The sequence below is a fragment of the Toxorhynchites rutilus genome, chromosome 1, assembly GCF_029784135.1.
Source record: "Toxorhynchites rutilus septentrionalis strain SRP chromosome 1, ASM2978413v1, whole genome shotgun sequence".
Lineage (NCBI taxonomy): Eukaryota > Metazoa > Arthropoda > Insecta > Diptera > Culicidae > Toxorhynchites > Toxorhynchites rutilus.
The window spans coordinates 10,394,318-10,411,479 of record NC_073744.1 but is presented as its reverse complement, the minus strand read 5'-3'; the positions used below and the strand labels follow the sequence as shown (position 1 = coordinate 10,411,479).

At 42.2% G+C, this 17,162-nt stretch overlaps 1 protein-coding gene and 1 long non-coding RNA gene across 14 annotated transcripts in view; one reads left to right on the top strand and one right to left on the bottom strand.

Moving 5' to 3' along the window:
- LOC129763249 (lethal(2) giant larvae protein) overlaps positions 1-17,162 on the top strand; it is a 56,550-nt gene that overhangs the window by 8,568 nt on the left and 30,820 nt on the right. The window lies entirely within an intron of this gene.
- Positions 32-483, bottom strand: LOC129763251 (uncharacterized). Its single transcript, XR_008740854.1, has 3 exons — positions 281-483; positions 164-223; positions 32-109 (listed from the first exon to the last, which is right to left on the bottom strand). It is a non-coding gene; the product is annotated as an uncharacterized LOC129763251 (long non-coding RNA).

The following is a 17,162-nucleotide window of genomic DNA, read 5'->3' as shown; positions in this document are numbered from 1 at the left end:
CCGCCATCGAAAAATTTTAAAGATTTGTTATCGAGAACAATGGCCGATTTTCCGAGCTGATCGCAGTGCGAGTTAAAAACTCTTTTTGTGGTTGCGAAGCAGCTTTAAACTGCAATTTTCAAATATTTATTTCATGTAATAACAATATGCATTTTCATCTTACATTTTTCGGTCTTCTATCTTTGAATTCAAATACGTGACGGCAATGCTTCGGCTGACAATCCTATTCAAATTACAATTCATTATTGTCAGCTTCCAAATCTTATTTATATGTACTTACTGTGCCAGTCACTCAATAATCCCTATCTAATCAAATCAATTTCAATCTCTACTAACTATTCTACTATACTTTCCAAATAATCTAATAATTTCTCCGCTATTCTGCTATACACCTTCGCTTTGTTTTCTGTTTGTGTACCGCTGACAGTTCTCGGTTCTCGAGCTTTCCATGCTGAGCTTTTTCGCTCGTTTCCCAAACAGTGCTCCCAGTGGCAACAGTTTTCTTCAAGCCGTCAAATGGATCGTGAAGAATTACTGTGTTGAAGAATTTCTCAATAGCTTCGAAAACAAAGAGCACTAGAGGCGAATGAACTTCAAAGTTTGAAGCCTCTTAAAAACAAAGAAAGAAAGAAAGACAAAGAGCAAGCTGTCCGTAAGTCCCACGCGACGAGTTTTATCAACCTGCATGAAAACATTCAGCTTCGAAACAAGCAAAGGAGAAAGATCCACAGGATAGCTGATCGAATACTTGGAAAGTTGTGGTTGACGGCAAACAACAAAGAGTGGCAATCTATGAAGATGAAAAAAAAGATCCAGCTTACAACTATTGAAATCTTCGTTTTCTGGTTCACGTTAGGATTCAGTTTCAATATGTATGTCGAGTCGACTTGCTGTGGGGCGAAAAAGTATAGAATCCTTTCAATTGTTGAACTAGTTGGACAGCTGTTGCCACCGGAGCGGCTGCAGATATTTTACGGTTGAATTCACTTGTTGCCAGCCCAACACTTTTGTGATGTCACAACACCTGTTTTTTGCGGTTTTCGACTTTTGCACATTAATGTTGTATTTTCAGTTCCGTTTCAAACCCTACAAATGAACTTTGTTCTATGATTTATTAACAAAAAAATGATCGTGGATTCCTGTATTTTCAGTTTTTCAAAAATCTCGACAACATTGCAAAAATCGGCATGCATTTTGTGACGTGACAACACGCTCTTTGCGAAAGAACAGTTTCTACAAAAGCGTGATCACGTCACACAATAAGTTGTATTAAATAAGAATTTCACCGTATTATAGCAACAAGTATACTATTTTTTATGTTTTTTATTACTCTGAATACTTCTCACTTTCCTCTGAGATCTCCATTTCTCGTTTCAGAAGTTCATCCTTTAAGAGAAGGTGGTCTTAACGCGATCGGTGGTCCTGAACCTACCCCCCCTTTGTATCACAGGAACGGTGCTTCGTACCGAATTTTCAGTAGTGTTGAATGGAAGGTGCCACAATGCTGACAATTTGATAATATATCGAAACATTTCAATTGCTTATGGTATGTTCATCAAAATAAGCTATATAGATTGAATTTATCTGTTTACCAACATATTTAAAAAAAAGTTGGGGTGGTCCTAAACCGACCCCCATTTTTTACATCGTGATTTTTAAACGCGTTCACTCCGGTGCTTACCATCAATGGCTCACACAAGCCTGCCTCATCGAGCGGCACTCACTACCGAGGGAACGTATTTGATTTTGCTATCAGAAACTTTTAATTAACTCTATGTAAAGGGTGTGTCACATCAAATTGCATCACGGAAAAAACGCTGTAGAAATTTAATTTTTAGGAATTATATCTTCAGCTTTCGCTTATAATCAGATAAGAGTGTATAGATCACGTTGGCCATGCTTCACTGTCAATTTTTCGTAAATTTGGAAAAATGTCGTCGAACGAAAAAGAGCGTCGTGAATTAATCCTGTGCACTCATTTCGAGAATCCGGAGTTGTCACATCGGGACATCGGTAAGATGCTGGGAATCGACCAATCCACGGTCAGCAGAGTACTAAAACGATACTTCGAGAACCTAACCATCGACCGGAAGGTGAAGAACGGCAAAAATGGATGCTCCGTCAGTGAAAAAGATCACAAGCACGTAGTTAAGCAGTTTAGACGTGATCCGAGAAGTTCGGTCCGGGATGTCGCCAATAAGCTGAATTTGTCAAGTTCATTCGTCCAGCGGACCAAGCAGCGGTAGGGCTTGCGTACATACAAGGTTCAGAAGGCTCCTAACCGCGACGTAAGGCAAAACATGGTGGGGAAGACGCGAGCCCGGAAGCTGTACACCGAAATGCTGACGAAGCCGCATTGCCTGGTAATGGACGACGAAACCTACGTCAAAGCGGACTTTGGTCAGCTGCCGGGCCTGTTGTTCTTCTCCGCAGAGGACAAATTCAGCGTTCCGGAGGAGATTCGCATACATAAACTATCCAAGTTTGCCAAAAAGTACATGGTGTGGCAAGCGATCTGCTCTTGCGGAAAGCGGAGCGCCCCCTTCGTGATGTCCGGCACGGTAAACGGACAGGTTTACCTTAAGGAGTGCCTACAGAAGCGCTTACTACCACTATTGAAGCAGCACGAGGGCCCGACCATCTTCTGGCCGGATCTCGCTTCGTGCCACTATTCAAAGGACGTGTTGGAGTGGTACGAAGCCAACGGGGTCACCTTCGTGCCAAAGGAAATGAACCCGCCCAACGCGCCGGAGCTTCGCCCAATAGAGAAATATAGGGCGATTATGAAGCAGGACCTCCGGAAGAACCCAAAAGTTGTCAAATCGGAGGCGGACTTCAAGAGAAAATGGATTTCTGTTCAAAAAAAACTATAACCTGACGTTGTACAGAACCTTATGGACGGGGTAAAGAGGAAGGTGCGAGCATACGGGCTTGGGTTCGAAGTATGAATAAAAAGAAAATGCCAAAAGTTGTTTAATAGTTTCTATTTTACTGTCTAAAATTTTCAAAAGGATCGGTCTACTGGGCGAATTTCTACAGCGTTTTTTCCGTGATGCAATTTGATGTGACACACCCTTTATGCATCCGTGTGCATATGCGCGTACCTGTGCAAGAGTGTTTATGTTTGTGTGTTGAAGATTACTTTTTCGTTGACATTGATTTTGGCCGTTGACTGTTGACATTTGCGTGTACATTTTTATGTGCACTTTTTTTTATCTCACTCCATACGCGTGGCTCTAAAGCTAAATTCTTCACATTTTAACTTTATCTCCCTCTTACTTAAATCAGATCTGCTCACCATCAAACTTTTTTTTTATTTTTCTTCGCGCACCCATAAATATATGCAAACACTACCATTCCCGATCGTGTATTGTGGGATTTCATGCCATTTCTGTTTTTTAAATCCGTTTTTTATGAACCGCAAGGCACAATCCTCGATTTGTAAGACGCGAATGACGATATCGTTAAAGCGTCTATAGTGAAAAAAATCCTCGATTCCAAAACTGCATCGGAATACGATATTCGACTTCAGCTGGTAAGACACCTGTACCCAATACTCATATCATATGAGTTGCGTCCGCACGAAACCAGCACGATGAAGAGGAAAACTCTGGTTTTTTAATCCGGTTGTATTATCCGAATAAAAATTCCCTAAAATACAATTCATTTTAATTTTGTTCATTGCCTTATGAATAAATTATCATTTACATTTGATATTCCCCTTCAACCCTTATACTCGTTCCTCGGTTCTCTGTCTTGTTCCTGAGCCCTATGTACCACGAGACTGTATGAAGGCCTAAATATGATAATTTAGAACAAGAATTATGGAGGTTGAATGAACACCAAATGTTGGAATAATAACCTCCAATGTACGTCGCGCAAGATGTATCCTGACATATCTATTGATTTTGAGTTATCCTTTTATACCTGTTGATTTCAATTTTTATTCTCTATAGGTTTTATTCTCAATAACATTTAATTAACCCATACCTGACTGTAAACTATATATTTTAGGATAAGATTTAGAACATCAAATTCACTATAATTTTAATCCAACTTATGAGTAGCGTGGCTTTTGACGGTTTTTTTTTTGTTATTGTATATTGTTTTCTTTTATTTTTTTCCTTCTTCCCTACCTACTGTTGACAGTCTATTTTTGTGCGAGGCCTAACGTTCGCGGCGGCGCTTGCAACAATATGGGTTTTCGACGATTAAAAATTGCAACATACTGAACACCCGCTTCTTGAATTTCTTGGAAACGGTGAATTGTGACCAAGGCGTTGATTGTTGTTTAACAAATATCTCGTCGACATACAATTCGATATTGACGCAATGTTCCAGTGTTCTGTTGAAGTCAATACCAAAGGAAACGGTTGTCCTTGGATGTCGTATGATCTCTGGAAATTATTGAAAATAAAGAGCAAATATCTGAAAAAGGTCAAAAGTCGACCTAAAGATTCATGTCTACAAGAAATGTTCAACTATATTTCGAAAAAAGTTCAAGTAGAGAAAAGACAATCTAAAAGAGCATATTTGGAACAAATACTTAACAGTACGAATCAATCACGAATGTGGAAAACACTGAATTTCATTTTGGACGCTCAAAGGAAAAGGATCCAAATTGTTCTGACTCATAATGGTGTTGAAGGCATACATGACGAAGAAGCGTGTGAAATTTTTAACGAATGGTAACGAATGGATGGTAACCCATTAATGTACTCGCATCATGTTTCAAACTCCATCTTTTTGTATCCGCCAAATCAAACGGAGGTGCTTAGGATCATACAAGATCTGAACAGCATAAAAGGTTGTGGAACCGATAATATTCCAGTGAATGCTATAAAAACAATAACGAACCCAGTTGCCTTTTCCAGAATTTGTTCGAAAATGTTCGTTATAATGCTGTCTACAGGAAGATACCCAGATTGTTTGTAGATTGCTAGAATTATGCCAATTTTCAAATCCGGTGATTGCACGAACCCTAGCAACTATCGACCGATTTCAACACTATCAGTATTCAATAAAATATTCGAGAAACTTCTCATTGTAAGGTTACTTGATTTTTTAAATGAAAACAATGTATTTTACAAGCTTCAGTATGGATTTCGACGTGCCAGCAGCACTATAACTGCCATCAATGAGCTCGTGGATGAGTTTATAGATGGAATCGATCGCAAATTGATAGTTGGTGCTCTTTTTCTGGACCTTAAAAAGGCTTTCGATACAATTAATCATGACATATTATTGAAAAAATTGAATATTTATGGAATCCGAGGAATAGTCAGCGACCTCGTACATAGCTATCTCACCGGTAGACAGCAATATGTTGCATTCAATCATGCCACTCACTCATTACTGCAATATAAAATAGTGGTTTGGGGACATGCATGTAAAACGAAACTTGAAACACTACAAGTGTTGCAAAATAGGTGTCTGAAAATAATATACAGACTACCAATCCTCCATCCAACGTTAGACTTATATTCCGATGATTCTTATAAAATACTGCCTCTTCTTGGACTACGTGAATTTCAGACTATTAAACTTATCAACAGCGTAATAGTAAATCATCAACACATCACACGACAAGCGCAAAATTTAATGCGAAGTAGAGAAACAACTAATGTTGGTCAGCAACGCATTCTGTTTTATGGACCATCTCGTTTTAACGGCTTGCCATCTGAAATTCGAATTATCACACGTTCTGATAATTTTAAAAAGAAAATAAAACAATATCTCATATCGATGACCAATGTTTTCGTAATATAGATCGATCAATCACAATATGTATCGTTGTATGCTTGCCAGTACCCTATATCCATGTATCGTTGTATGCTTGCCAGTACCCTATTTTGTGAACCTTATGTTCCATGTTTATTTGTTTTTTTTTTTCTATTTAATGTTTTTTCCTCTTATTTTATGGATCCCTTAAAAGAAACATTATTTTTCACTGGGGTTATTCATGTTTTTGTCCACTCACCTCGTTTTTAAATGTTTGTTTGTGTCCTTTTTTTTAAATAACTGGAGTCTAACTCTAGGATCCTCAAATAAGAGTATCTTCGAGATGGGGGTGCGTGGAGGGCTAAAAAATAATTGTCGTCGACAGAGGTCCCCCGTAATGGTTTTATTCGGTATTAGCAGCTCATAGTATACCATACCCAGCTGATCCCACCAAATAGACAGCATAACCTTCTGATCGTGAATATTCCGCGCGGCCGCTGATGTTGATGCATAGCCGGGGTATCCATACGTTGCCCGACGTTTAGGACCCACTTTTCATCGCCAGTAACGATTCGATGCAAAAGTTGTTCGAACGTGAAAAAATGGCGTTTGACGTCTCGTGGCTTCAATTCATACGGCACCCAATGTTCTATCTTTCGGATCATTCCCATTGCTTTTGAACGATCGGATATGGTTTGCCTAGCTACTCCAAATGTATCTGCAAGTTCTTGTTGCGTTTGTGACGGATCTTGATCGAGTAAAGCCTCCAATTCTTCATCTTCGAACTTTTTTGGCGGTCCGAAACGTTCTTCGTCTTCTAAGTCAAAATTACCACTTTTAAACCGTGCAAACCACATCTGATACGTTGCACAGTTGGAGCATGGTCACCATAAACTTCCACCAAAAAGTAATGACTTTCCGCAGCACAAACACTATCGTTGGTATGAAATTCGACATATTCGAAGTGGCAAAAAACTGTGTTGTTTACGCTTCAACTTTTTGACATATACTGAAAAAAAACGCGCAATGACAGTAGCTTTCCAACGAATGTCTGGAAATTTGATTCTGGAATACTGGAATAATAATCAAGTTACGCCATCTGTTGTAAAACCGAAGAAACTACACCTAATACACCTAATGAACAAAAAAAGGATCTAATGTTTTGCGATAAAGTACAAAATTACCACTATTAACGAAAATCAGAGAACCACTATATCGGTTTGGCATGGAATGGCTGTATAACTATGTAGTTTTTTTGACCCTTCTTTCTCAAAGGTTGATGCATAAAAATCAAAATCGTTTCAAATAACTTATGATATAACTAGTGGTTATTTAAATAATGTTTCCAATTTTCTCCTAAAACTATATTTCAAATTTGGTTCCTTGGTGCATAACCCATGGAATGGGTCTCCGAGAGGTTTGTTAACATAATTTTCAACAGCTATCTAACAGAAATAGAAAAAACAGGCACATAACATTACGTTTACTTTTTTGAATGCTTCTGTAGGAACCAAATATAATTGCATTACGTAGTTTTAGGGGAAAGTCAATTTCCCTATTTGAACTTTCCATATTTGTACTTTTTCGGGAATCATATATACCGTTATAGAAATGATTATTGCACAAACCCACTATCACCAGAAAGCCCGACGTGATAAGATATGAACCACGCCTAATGACAAAGCGGCTCAAGCCGAACGGAATCGCGCGCCCTGCAGCATGTCCTCATTTCTGTTTTTATAACGTTTCTATAAGTACGCGAGAGATAACATTTGTTGATCATGCGACACGGTATACATTCAGTACATGAGTCTTATTAAACACTGTCGGTTTACGCCCTTGTTTTTTCCCGGTGTTCACCCACAATAAACCAATATTTTTATGGAAAAGATTCTTGGTTCTGGGGAACCTAGTTCGATTTAACATAATAGTATATAACCATACAAAACTTCGTTTTATTCTTTAATCTAGGTCATTCATGCTGTAAGCTCTCTGTGACCCATTACGACGTTAATCGGTAGCATAAGGTTTCTTCTGTGTAGCGAAAAAAGACAAATCCCGAAAAAATGTGCGTACTGACTGCCACTACCTGGAAATCACATCCATACCTGCACTGACACTTGTATGGATTTATCTTCAGCACCGTAAATCCGTTGTTTTATTTTATTTATTCTACTCCTTTCGGGGCAGAAGCGAGGGGAACAAACAAAAAACAAAACGCAAACTGCATATCATTTCTTCAGATCCAACTGATAATGTGTTTTTTGAGGCCATTACTGACTGACTGCATTGTACCAGCGAGAGGGCACACGAAGCGAATGTAAAGACGGGAAGACTATCAAGTTCTCGACAGGTCCAAGCCAAGGTCCGATTCGTTTTCTACTCGATGCACGCATCGGAGGTTTCGATGCGTTTGATTACTGTGCTGTCTGGTAAATCACGCGGTCGGTCGGAGGATTACCTCCTTACGAATGTGGGCCAAAATGAATCGCTCCACGAGAGAGAGAGAGAGTGTGTACAAGCGCTTATGCAATAACCGCCTTTGGCCGCGATACCATCTCAATAAGAATTGTGGCAAATTTCTAACGCAAAATTAGTCCGTCGAATGCTCTCGATTTCAGGGTCATCAACACACGTCTACGGAATGGATAGAGGATCTATTTGCGTCCGGGAGTGGGATGGATGACGACGCACTGTCTCACAATATCTTGTTGCACATATTGCGACGATAAACGTGGGTGTGTGCGGAATGTTCGTGGTATGTGACAACCACTGAGTGTATGCGATAGGATTCATTGATGGAGAAATTTCTCTCTGGACGGAGGCAAACCCTGCCAGCTATCAGCTAATGAAGCAACAATGAAACCGCCGAATGCCGACATTTGAGCGAGAAGTTGAAGCGCTGAATGACCATTTGCGTTGGGTGTGAAGTAGATTTTAGAAGTTGACCGCCTCTCTCCGCTATGAAGAACAATTGGAAAAGTGATGTCATGCTTTTTTTTTCTCTTCGATGACGAGGCGGTGTTTGTTATTAAATTTATAACAGCATGAATTATATTTGAAGGATTGGAATGTTAATACGATTTCTTCGTATGGGCGCAAACAATTCAGCATTATCTTACGCTCGACCTTCGCAATCTACAACAGATTACGTACTGGACAATTCTCGGTAGGTTTTTCGCACCGTACGGCAGGCTGTTGCGATTTTCCAGTCGACTGCATGCGCCAATCTTCAAGTGGTGTATGAGTGTGTGCGTGCGTGTAGATTGGAACTCGATATCCATGAACGCATAGACCGATGGGAACGGAAAACGGATAGCACAAACAATTTCCTGACTGTTATTCCCATTGTTGTGACGCCCGTATCGCAACAGCAGTGCACCGGTGGTGATATAACTTTATATTCAAATTACAAGAAGTTTCACCGTAATTGCAGCAATAACACCACTAGTCAGAGTTGACTGCCATACACACAACCGAAGTCATCATCTGGTTGGGTTAGGGAAGAAGTATGTCATACCGCAAAACGATGCCCACCAATTCACCTGTTGGTTACAGACACAGACACTAATGATATACCGAGGGATCACTTTCGATTGGCTCGTGTCCCGTTGGGTTCCGATTGGATGTTGAAACACAGATAGTTGTGGCTTTGGTTAGCGGTGGCAGCCAGAATCGGCGGGTGATCATTCCGTTCATATTTCTTGATCGCATAATATAATGCACCAATGGTAAATGGGGTATGGTACATGTATCATGCATTGTACAGCTGGGTTGGAGTCATACATATGTCACATTGAATTTTATTCAGTCTTGGAGTCATTCATTGAGAGAATACACATCATTTTGGTCTAAAAAAATTATTGCGTATTTTTATTTATATTTCTTTTAATCTGTATTTTTTCTCTTTTTCTTCTCTCTTTCCTTTTTTTCCTATTTAATTTTTTCCATTTATTTTTGAATTTAGTTTTTTCTTCGTTTTTTTTTGTTTTTGTTTTTCCCTTTATTTAACCTTTTTTTTAGTTTTCTCTTTATTTCCCCTATTTTTTCCTCTTCCTTTTCCCTTTTTGAAAAAAAATTTAAATGAAAAGGGATAATTTTTATTATGTTTTTTTTTTCCTTTTGGCAGGGTTTCGACGCTTTTTACCAGGCTTACCTAGCCGGGAAATTTTCTTCCATTCACGGGTTTTTTTGAGTGCCTAATGAGGGCTAGGCTCGGCGGAGTGTACATATTCGAACGTACGTGCTTAATCTTGTCTCAGGAAATGTCGGACAACCGTGCAGGTGCCAAGAATGACTTTTTAAAACTTTTCTTAAGGCGGTACCATGCGCTGCTTTCTGCTTCCAGGCTGTATTCCTCCTACACCCAAAGTTAATTTTAGCTCATGTTGTGGCATCCCGATTTATTACATTAAATGAGCTAAAAGGCCCAGACAGAGAAAGATATATTCTCGTCCATGTTCTTCTTTATCCTCTTGGAAAACACTTTCCAACTTCACTTTATGATGAGGTGTAATATTATCACGCTTCCGTATATCAGCGCTGGCAGCTATATGGAAAGCGTGGACGTGTGAAATAGCTTTGCATTCTAGCCTGCCTTGGTTCGACCCCCATTGACGTCGCATGATTTTTTTTGCACAATCCCAAATGAAATGCGAAAAGAAAACAGAAAGAGATGTCTGCTCGCATGCATACAAACCTTTTTTAAGCTTTTAAAACAGCTCATTATTTGCGCATTTCACCCAGATGAACACAAAATGGCATCTTTTCTGCCAAAGATGAAATCTCGCGTAACTTTTGAAAAGGTCCTATGTAACAAATGTAAACAAATCGAGTTAATGGATGCACGCTATTAGTTTTTAATCATTGAATGTATTACAAAAACAATCGTTCACGTATCTATCTTCTTCATCTTTTTGTCGCCGATACAAAAAATATCCAATGTACAGATTCGGATTTTAAGCACCCGGCTGTTACTTCGGACGCCACTTTCCTCCGACGGCCGAAACGTCCGAAGTAACAAAGCATTCAAAACAACTCGCAGTCGTACTTCGGTCGTTTTGGAATTTGTTTCTTACAGGTGTTGTTATCGATTTCAGTGCAATTCAACGAGTGAAAACAATAATAATCAGTCTTTAGAACGAAATGCTGATATTTGGATTGTTGTTTATTAGTTAGTTTCAAATTCTTATCGTGCAACGTAACATGTCCAATGTGCAAACGCGGGCAGTCAAAACGTCCAATGTAACATTTTTCGCTCCGAGGCTTCAACCTTAATCTCAAATCACGGAACAACAGTTACGATTGGTCTTACGGAGTTATTCTCGACAGCTAGTGGTGAAAACAGTGATAAAGATTGATAGCTTTTAAAACAATTCGCGAAATAATGTTCGGGTTCAACTTCGTTTTTCTCGAGTTGGCGAAAATGTTACATTGGACGTTTTCAAAAGTTACGCGAGAAATGTTTTCTGCCAACGCTAGTTTGGGTGTACTATCTGCGGAATGCAATTGAGCCATGGGAATAAACAGGCATAGGTGGAGCGCGTTTTGTTTGGTACGTTCTGCGAAATACTCGCACAGTTCGAACTTGACCAACACTTTGTTCGGAACTGTCAACAACTTCAAGTTTCCCTACTTTACGTGGTAGCATCACTCTTCAGAGACGATTGATTGATTCTCCTCCAGACTGGTGGTCCGCTTGGCACATCATCCTCTGGCCGCTCTCTTTTACGTCGCTCTTACGTTCCTCGGGCGATAGCCTTCGTAATATTTTTCGTGATCTAAGCTCAATTATTTGCCTGTCTCTCCTTTGCACGTGTGACAGCGTAACGGCAAGGTATTCCAGACCTTTTTATTCTTTTCTCTTTTTTCTTTTTTCTTAGCTTATTTTTTCCCATTTCTTTGTTTACTTTGTTAGACTTATCTCACTTCTTAACTAGGCGAACCTAGCCAGAATTTTCACCTGCCCCCGGGCTTCTGAATGCCAAAGGGGGACTAGGCTCTGCGGAATGCACGTATCTGCATGCTCGTGCTGTTTCAGTCCTGACCGAGAAATTGTCGGACAATCGCGCAGGTGCTAAGGATGACCGACTTTTGGATGCCGGCCAATTCCTTCTCCATGTTCAACACCTTTAGCGCTTCCAGAAGTGTCTTCGGGACAATTCCAGTTCCAGAGAGAACGACTGGAACAATTCTTGGGACCTCCCTTAGCCCCCACAGTTCCTTGAGCTCCACGGCCAATGGTCGGTACTTGCAGATTTTGCGACCTTGGGTCTCCTCCAGATTCTGGTTCAGTGGAATAGCGACATCGATGATGGTGACTTTGCGGTCGCTCTTGTCGTAAACCATTATATCTGGGCGGTTGTGGTGGATCGAGAGGTCGGTCAGAACAGTGCGATCCCAGTACAGCTTGAAACGGTCATTTTCCAGGACAGGTGCAGGCAGGTACCGGTAGTTTGGTACGTTGTCTTCCAGTAGAGCACATTGGAGCGCCAGTTGTCGATGAACAATACGGGCCACGTTGTTGTGGCGCTCGGCTGCGTTGTTGTAGGCTGCGTTGGCCAAAACGGGACAGCCTCCCATAATGTGCTCTATGTTTTCACCTGGTTGATGGCACATCCGGCAAATGTCATCAACGTCTTGATGCCAGACGTACCGCCTGCAGTTTCTCGTCGGCATTATCCTGTCCTGGATGGCTATCATGTCGGCTTCTACTACTGAAGAGAGTTCACCACGCGTTAGCCACAGATTAGATGCGGCCTTGTCGACGTGTGGCCGGTCCAGTTGATGGGGGTGGGCACCATGCACTGCCTTCTGCTTCCAAGCTGCAATCTTCTCCTCCACTGTCTGCAGATTGCAGTTGAGTTGGTACTCCGCTTGCGCCAAGTGCAGAGCGCTGTATCCTCTGTCGGCGGCGCAGACAGCCCGGTATAGCGCGTTTTGGTTGGCGCGTTCTGCGAAGTACTCGCGCAGTTGTCGTACCTGGGCAACACACAGTGCAGATATGTCGACTATTCCAAGTCCCCCTTCTTTGCGTGGCAGTGAAACTCTCTCCAGTGCCGATTGAGGATGGTGCATTCCGGCCTCTTTAAATGCTTTCCTCATCCTCCTCTCAAGGTCCTCTAGGTCAGTTTTGCTCCATTTGACTACACCAAAACTGAAGGTCAGCAGGGGAACCGCGAATGTGTTGATCGCGCGTACCTTGTTCCCCGCGTTGAGGAAAGTCCTCAGGACACAGTTCACTCGACTCAAGAACTTGTCTCGCAGCTCCGTCTTGATGTCGGAGTGGCGAATCCCGGTGAGCTGTCGGAATCCAAGATATTTATAGGATTCGCCACGAACCATGTCACTTATAAACTCGCCGTCATAGACCTCGTAGCCTCCGGATTCGGTAAGTTGTCCTTTCAGCAGATAGACACAGCGGCACTTGTCAAGGCCGAACTCCATGCAGATGTCCCTGCTTATGTCTTCGACAACCCGGATAGCTACACCTAGACGCTGACGTGAATCAGCGTATACCTTGAGATCATCCATGTAGAAGGTATGGGTCACTTCTTCGTGGGCGCCGTCGCCATACCTTATTTTATAGCCATGACCGTTTCTATTGAGCGTCCTACTGAGGGGGTTCAGTGCCAGACAAAACCAAAGCGGGCTGAAAGAGTCGCCTTGGAATATCCCCCTCTTTATCTGCAGCGTTCTAGACTGCAACACATTTTCCCCATCACTAAGGTGCAGAGACGTACTCCACTGCCTCATCGCATGCTGCAGGAACCTAACGACGACGGGATCAATTTTGTAGAGCTCCAATACCCGGACGAGAAACGAGTGAGGTATGGAGACATAAGCCTTCCTGTAATCGATGTAGGCCATACTTAGGTTCCGCTGGTTATATACCGCCTGGCCGACTATGGCTGCGCCGATGATGGCCTGGTCTTTGCAGCCATGCGTATTTTTCCTGCATCCTTTCTGCTCTTCTGCGATGATGTGATGCTGTTCGCAGTGAGCAGAAACTTTGGCGGTAATTATGCTGCTCAGTATTTTGTACAGACTCGATAGGCACGTTATTGGTCTGTACTTTGATGGGTTCAATGTGTTGCTGTCTTTCGGGAGGAGGAAGGTGACGCCACGGGTGGCGAATTCAGGAAGGTTGTGTGGGTCACGTAGCACCTTGTTGAAGCACTCAGCTATCTTTGGATGTGCGACGGTCAGCTTCTTTATTTAACCTTTTTTTTCGTTTTCTCTTTATTTCCCCTATTTTTTCTTCTTCCTTTTCCCTTTTTGAAAAAAAATTTAAATGAAAAGGGATAATTTTTATTATGTTTTTTTTCCTTTTGGCAGGGTTTCGACGCTTTTTACCAGGCTTACCTAGCCGGGAAATTTTCTTCCATTCACGGGTTTTTTTGAGTGCCTAATGAGGGCTAGGCTCGGCGGAGTGTACATATTCGAACGTACGTGCTTAATCTTGTCTCAGGAACTGTCGGACAACCGTGCAGGTGCCAAGAATGACTTTTTAAAACTTTTCTTAAGGGGGTACCATGCGCTGCTTTCTGCTTCCAGGCTGTATTCCTCCTACACCCAAAGTTAATTTTAGCTCATGTTGTGGCATCCCGATTTATTACATTAAATGAGCTAAAAGGCCCAGACAGAGAAAGATATATTCTCGTCCATGTTCTTCTTTATCCTCTTGGAAAACACTTTCCAACTTCACTTTATGATGAGGTGTAATATTATCACGCTTCCGTATATCAGCGCTGGCAGCTATATGGAAAGCGTGGACGTGTGAAATAGCTTTGCATTCTAGCCTGCCTTGGTTCGACCCCCATTGACGTCGCATGATTTTTTTTGCACAATCCCAAATGAAATGCGAAAAGAAAACAGAAAGAGATGTCTGCTCGCATGCATACAAACCTTTTTTAAGCTTTTAAAACAGTCCCATTATTTGCGCATTTCACCCAGATGAACACAAAATGGCATCTTTTCTGCCAAAGATGAAATCTCGCGTAACTTTTGAAAAGGTCCTATGTAACAAATGTAAACAAATCGAGTTAATGGATGCACGCTATTAGTTTTTAATCATTGAATGTATTACAAAAACAATCGTTCACGTATCTATCTTCTTCATCTTTTTGTCGCCGATACAAAAAATATTCAATGTACAGATTCGGATTTTAAGCACCCGGCTGTTACTTCGGACGCCACTTTCCTCCGACGGCCGAAACGTCCGAAGTAACAAAGCATTCAAAACAACTCGCAGTCGTACTTCGGTCGTTTTGGAATTTGTTTCTTACAGGTGTTGTTATCGATTTCAGTGCAATTCAACGAGTGAAAACAATAATAATCAGTCTTTAGAACGAAATGCTGATATTTGGATTGTTGTTTATTAGTTAGTTTCAAATTCTTATCGTGCAACGTAACATGTCCAATGTGCAAACGCGGGCAGTCAAACCGTCCAATGTAACATTTTTCGCTCCGAGGCTTCAACATTAATCTCAAATCACGGAACAACAGTTACGATTGGTCTTACGGAGTTATTCTTGACAGCTAGTGGTGAAAACAGTGATAAAGATTGATAGCTTTTAAAACAATTCGCGAAATAATGTTCGGGTTCAACTTCGTTTTTCTCGAGTTGGCGAAAATGTTACATTGGACGTTTTCAAAAGTTACGCGAGAAATGTTTTCTGCCAACGCTAGTTTGGGTGTACTATCTGCGGAATGCAATTGAGCCATGGGAATAAACAGGCATAGGTGGAGCGCGTTTTGTTTGGTACGTTCTGCGAAATACTCGCACAGTTCGAACTTGACCAACACTTTGTTCGGAACTGTCAACAACTTCAAGTTTCCCTACTTTACGTGGTAGCATCACTCTTCAGAGACGATTGATTGATTCTCCTCCAGACTGGTGGTCCGCTTGGCACATCATCCTCTGGCCGCTCTCTTTTACGTCGCTCTTACGTTCCTCGGGCGATAGCCTTCGTAATATTTTTCGTGATCTAAGCTCAATTATTTGCCTGTCTCTCCTTTGCACGTGTGACAGCGTAACGGCAAGGTATTCCAGACCTTTTTATTCTTTTCTCTTTTTTCTTTTTTCTTAGCTTATTTTTTCCCATTTCTTTGTTTACTTTGTTAGACTTATCTCACTTCTTAACTAGGCGAACCTAGCCAGAATTTTCACCTGCCCCCGGGCTTCTGAATGCCAAAGGGGGACTAGGCTCTGCGGAATGCACGTATCTGCATGCTCGTGCTGTTTCAGTCCTGACCGAGAAATTGTCGGACAATCGCGCAGGTGCTAAGGATGACCGACTTTTGGATGCCGGCCAATTCCTTCTCCATGTTCAACACCTTTAGCGCTTCCAGAAGTGTCTTCGGGACAATTCCAGTTCCAGAGAGAACGACTGGAACAATTCTTGGGACCTCCCTTAGCCCCCACAGTTCCTTGAGCTCCATGGCCAATGGTCGGTACTTGTAGATTTTGCGACCGTGGGTCTCCTCCAGATTCTGGTTCAGTGGAATAGCGACATCGATGATGGTGACTTTGCGGTCGCTCTTGTCGTAAACCATTATATCTGGCCGGTTGTGGTGGATCGAGAGGTCGGTCAGAACAGTGCGATCCCAGTACAGCTTGAAACGGTCATTTTCCAGGACAGGTGCAGGCAGGTACCGGTAGTTTGGTACGTTGTCTTCCAGTAGAGCACATTGGAGCGCCAGTTGTCGATGAACAATACGGGCCACGTTGTTGTGGCGCTCGGTGTAGGCTGCGTTGGCCAAAACGGGACAGCCTCCCATAATGTGCTCTATGTTTTCACCTGGTTGATGGCACATCCGGCAAATGTCATCAACGTCTTGATGCCAGACGTACCGCCTGCAGTTTCTCGTCGGCATTATCCTGTCCTGGATGGCTATCATGTCGGCTTCTACTACTGAAGAGAGTTCACCACGCGTTAGCCACAGATTAGATGCGGCCTTGTCGACGTGTGGCCGGTCCAGTTGATGGGGGTGGGCACCATGCACTGCCTTCTGCTTCCAAGCTGCAATCTTCTCCTCCACTGTCTGCAGATTGCAGTTGAGTTGGTACTCCGCTTGCGCCAAGTGCAGAGCGCTGTATCCTCTGTCGGCGGCGCAGACAGCCCGGTATAGCGCGTTTTGGTTGGCGCGTTCTGCGAAGTACTCGCGCAGTTGTCGTACCTGGGCAACACACAGTGCAGATATGTCGACTATTCCAAGTCCCCCTTCTTTGCGTGGCAGTGAAACTCTCTCCAGTGCCGATTGAGGATGGTGCATTCCGGCCTCTTTAAATGCTTTCCTCATCCTCCTCTCAAGGTCCTCTAGGTCAGTTTTGCTCCATTTGACTACACCAAAACTGAAGGTCAGCAGGGGAACCGCGAATGTGTTGATCGCGCGTACCTTGTTCCCCGCGTTGAGGAAAGTCCTCAGGACACAGTTCA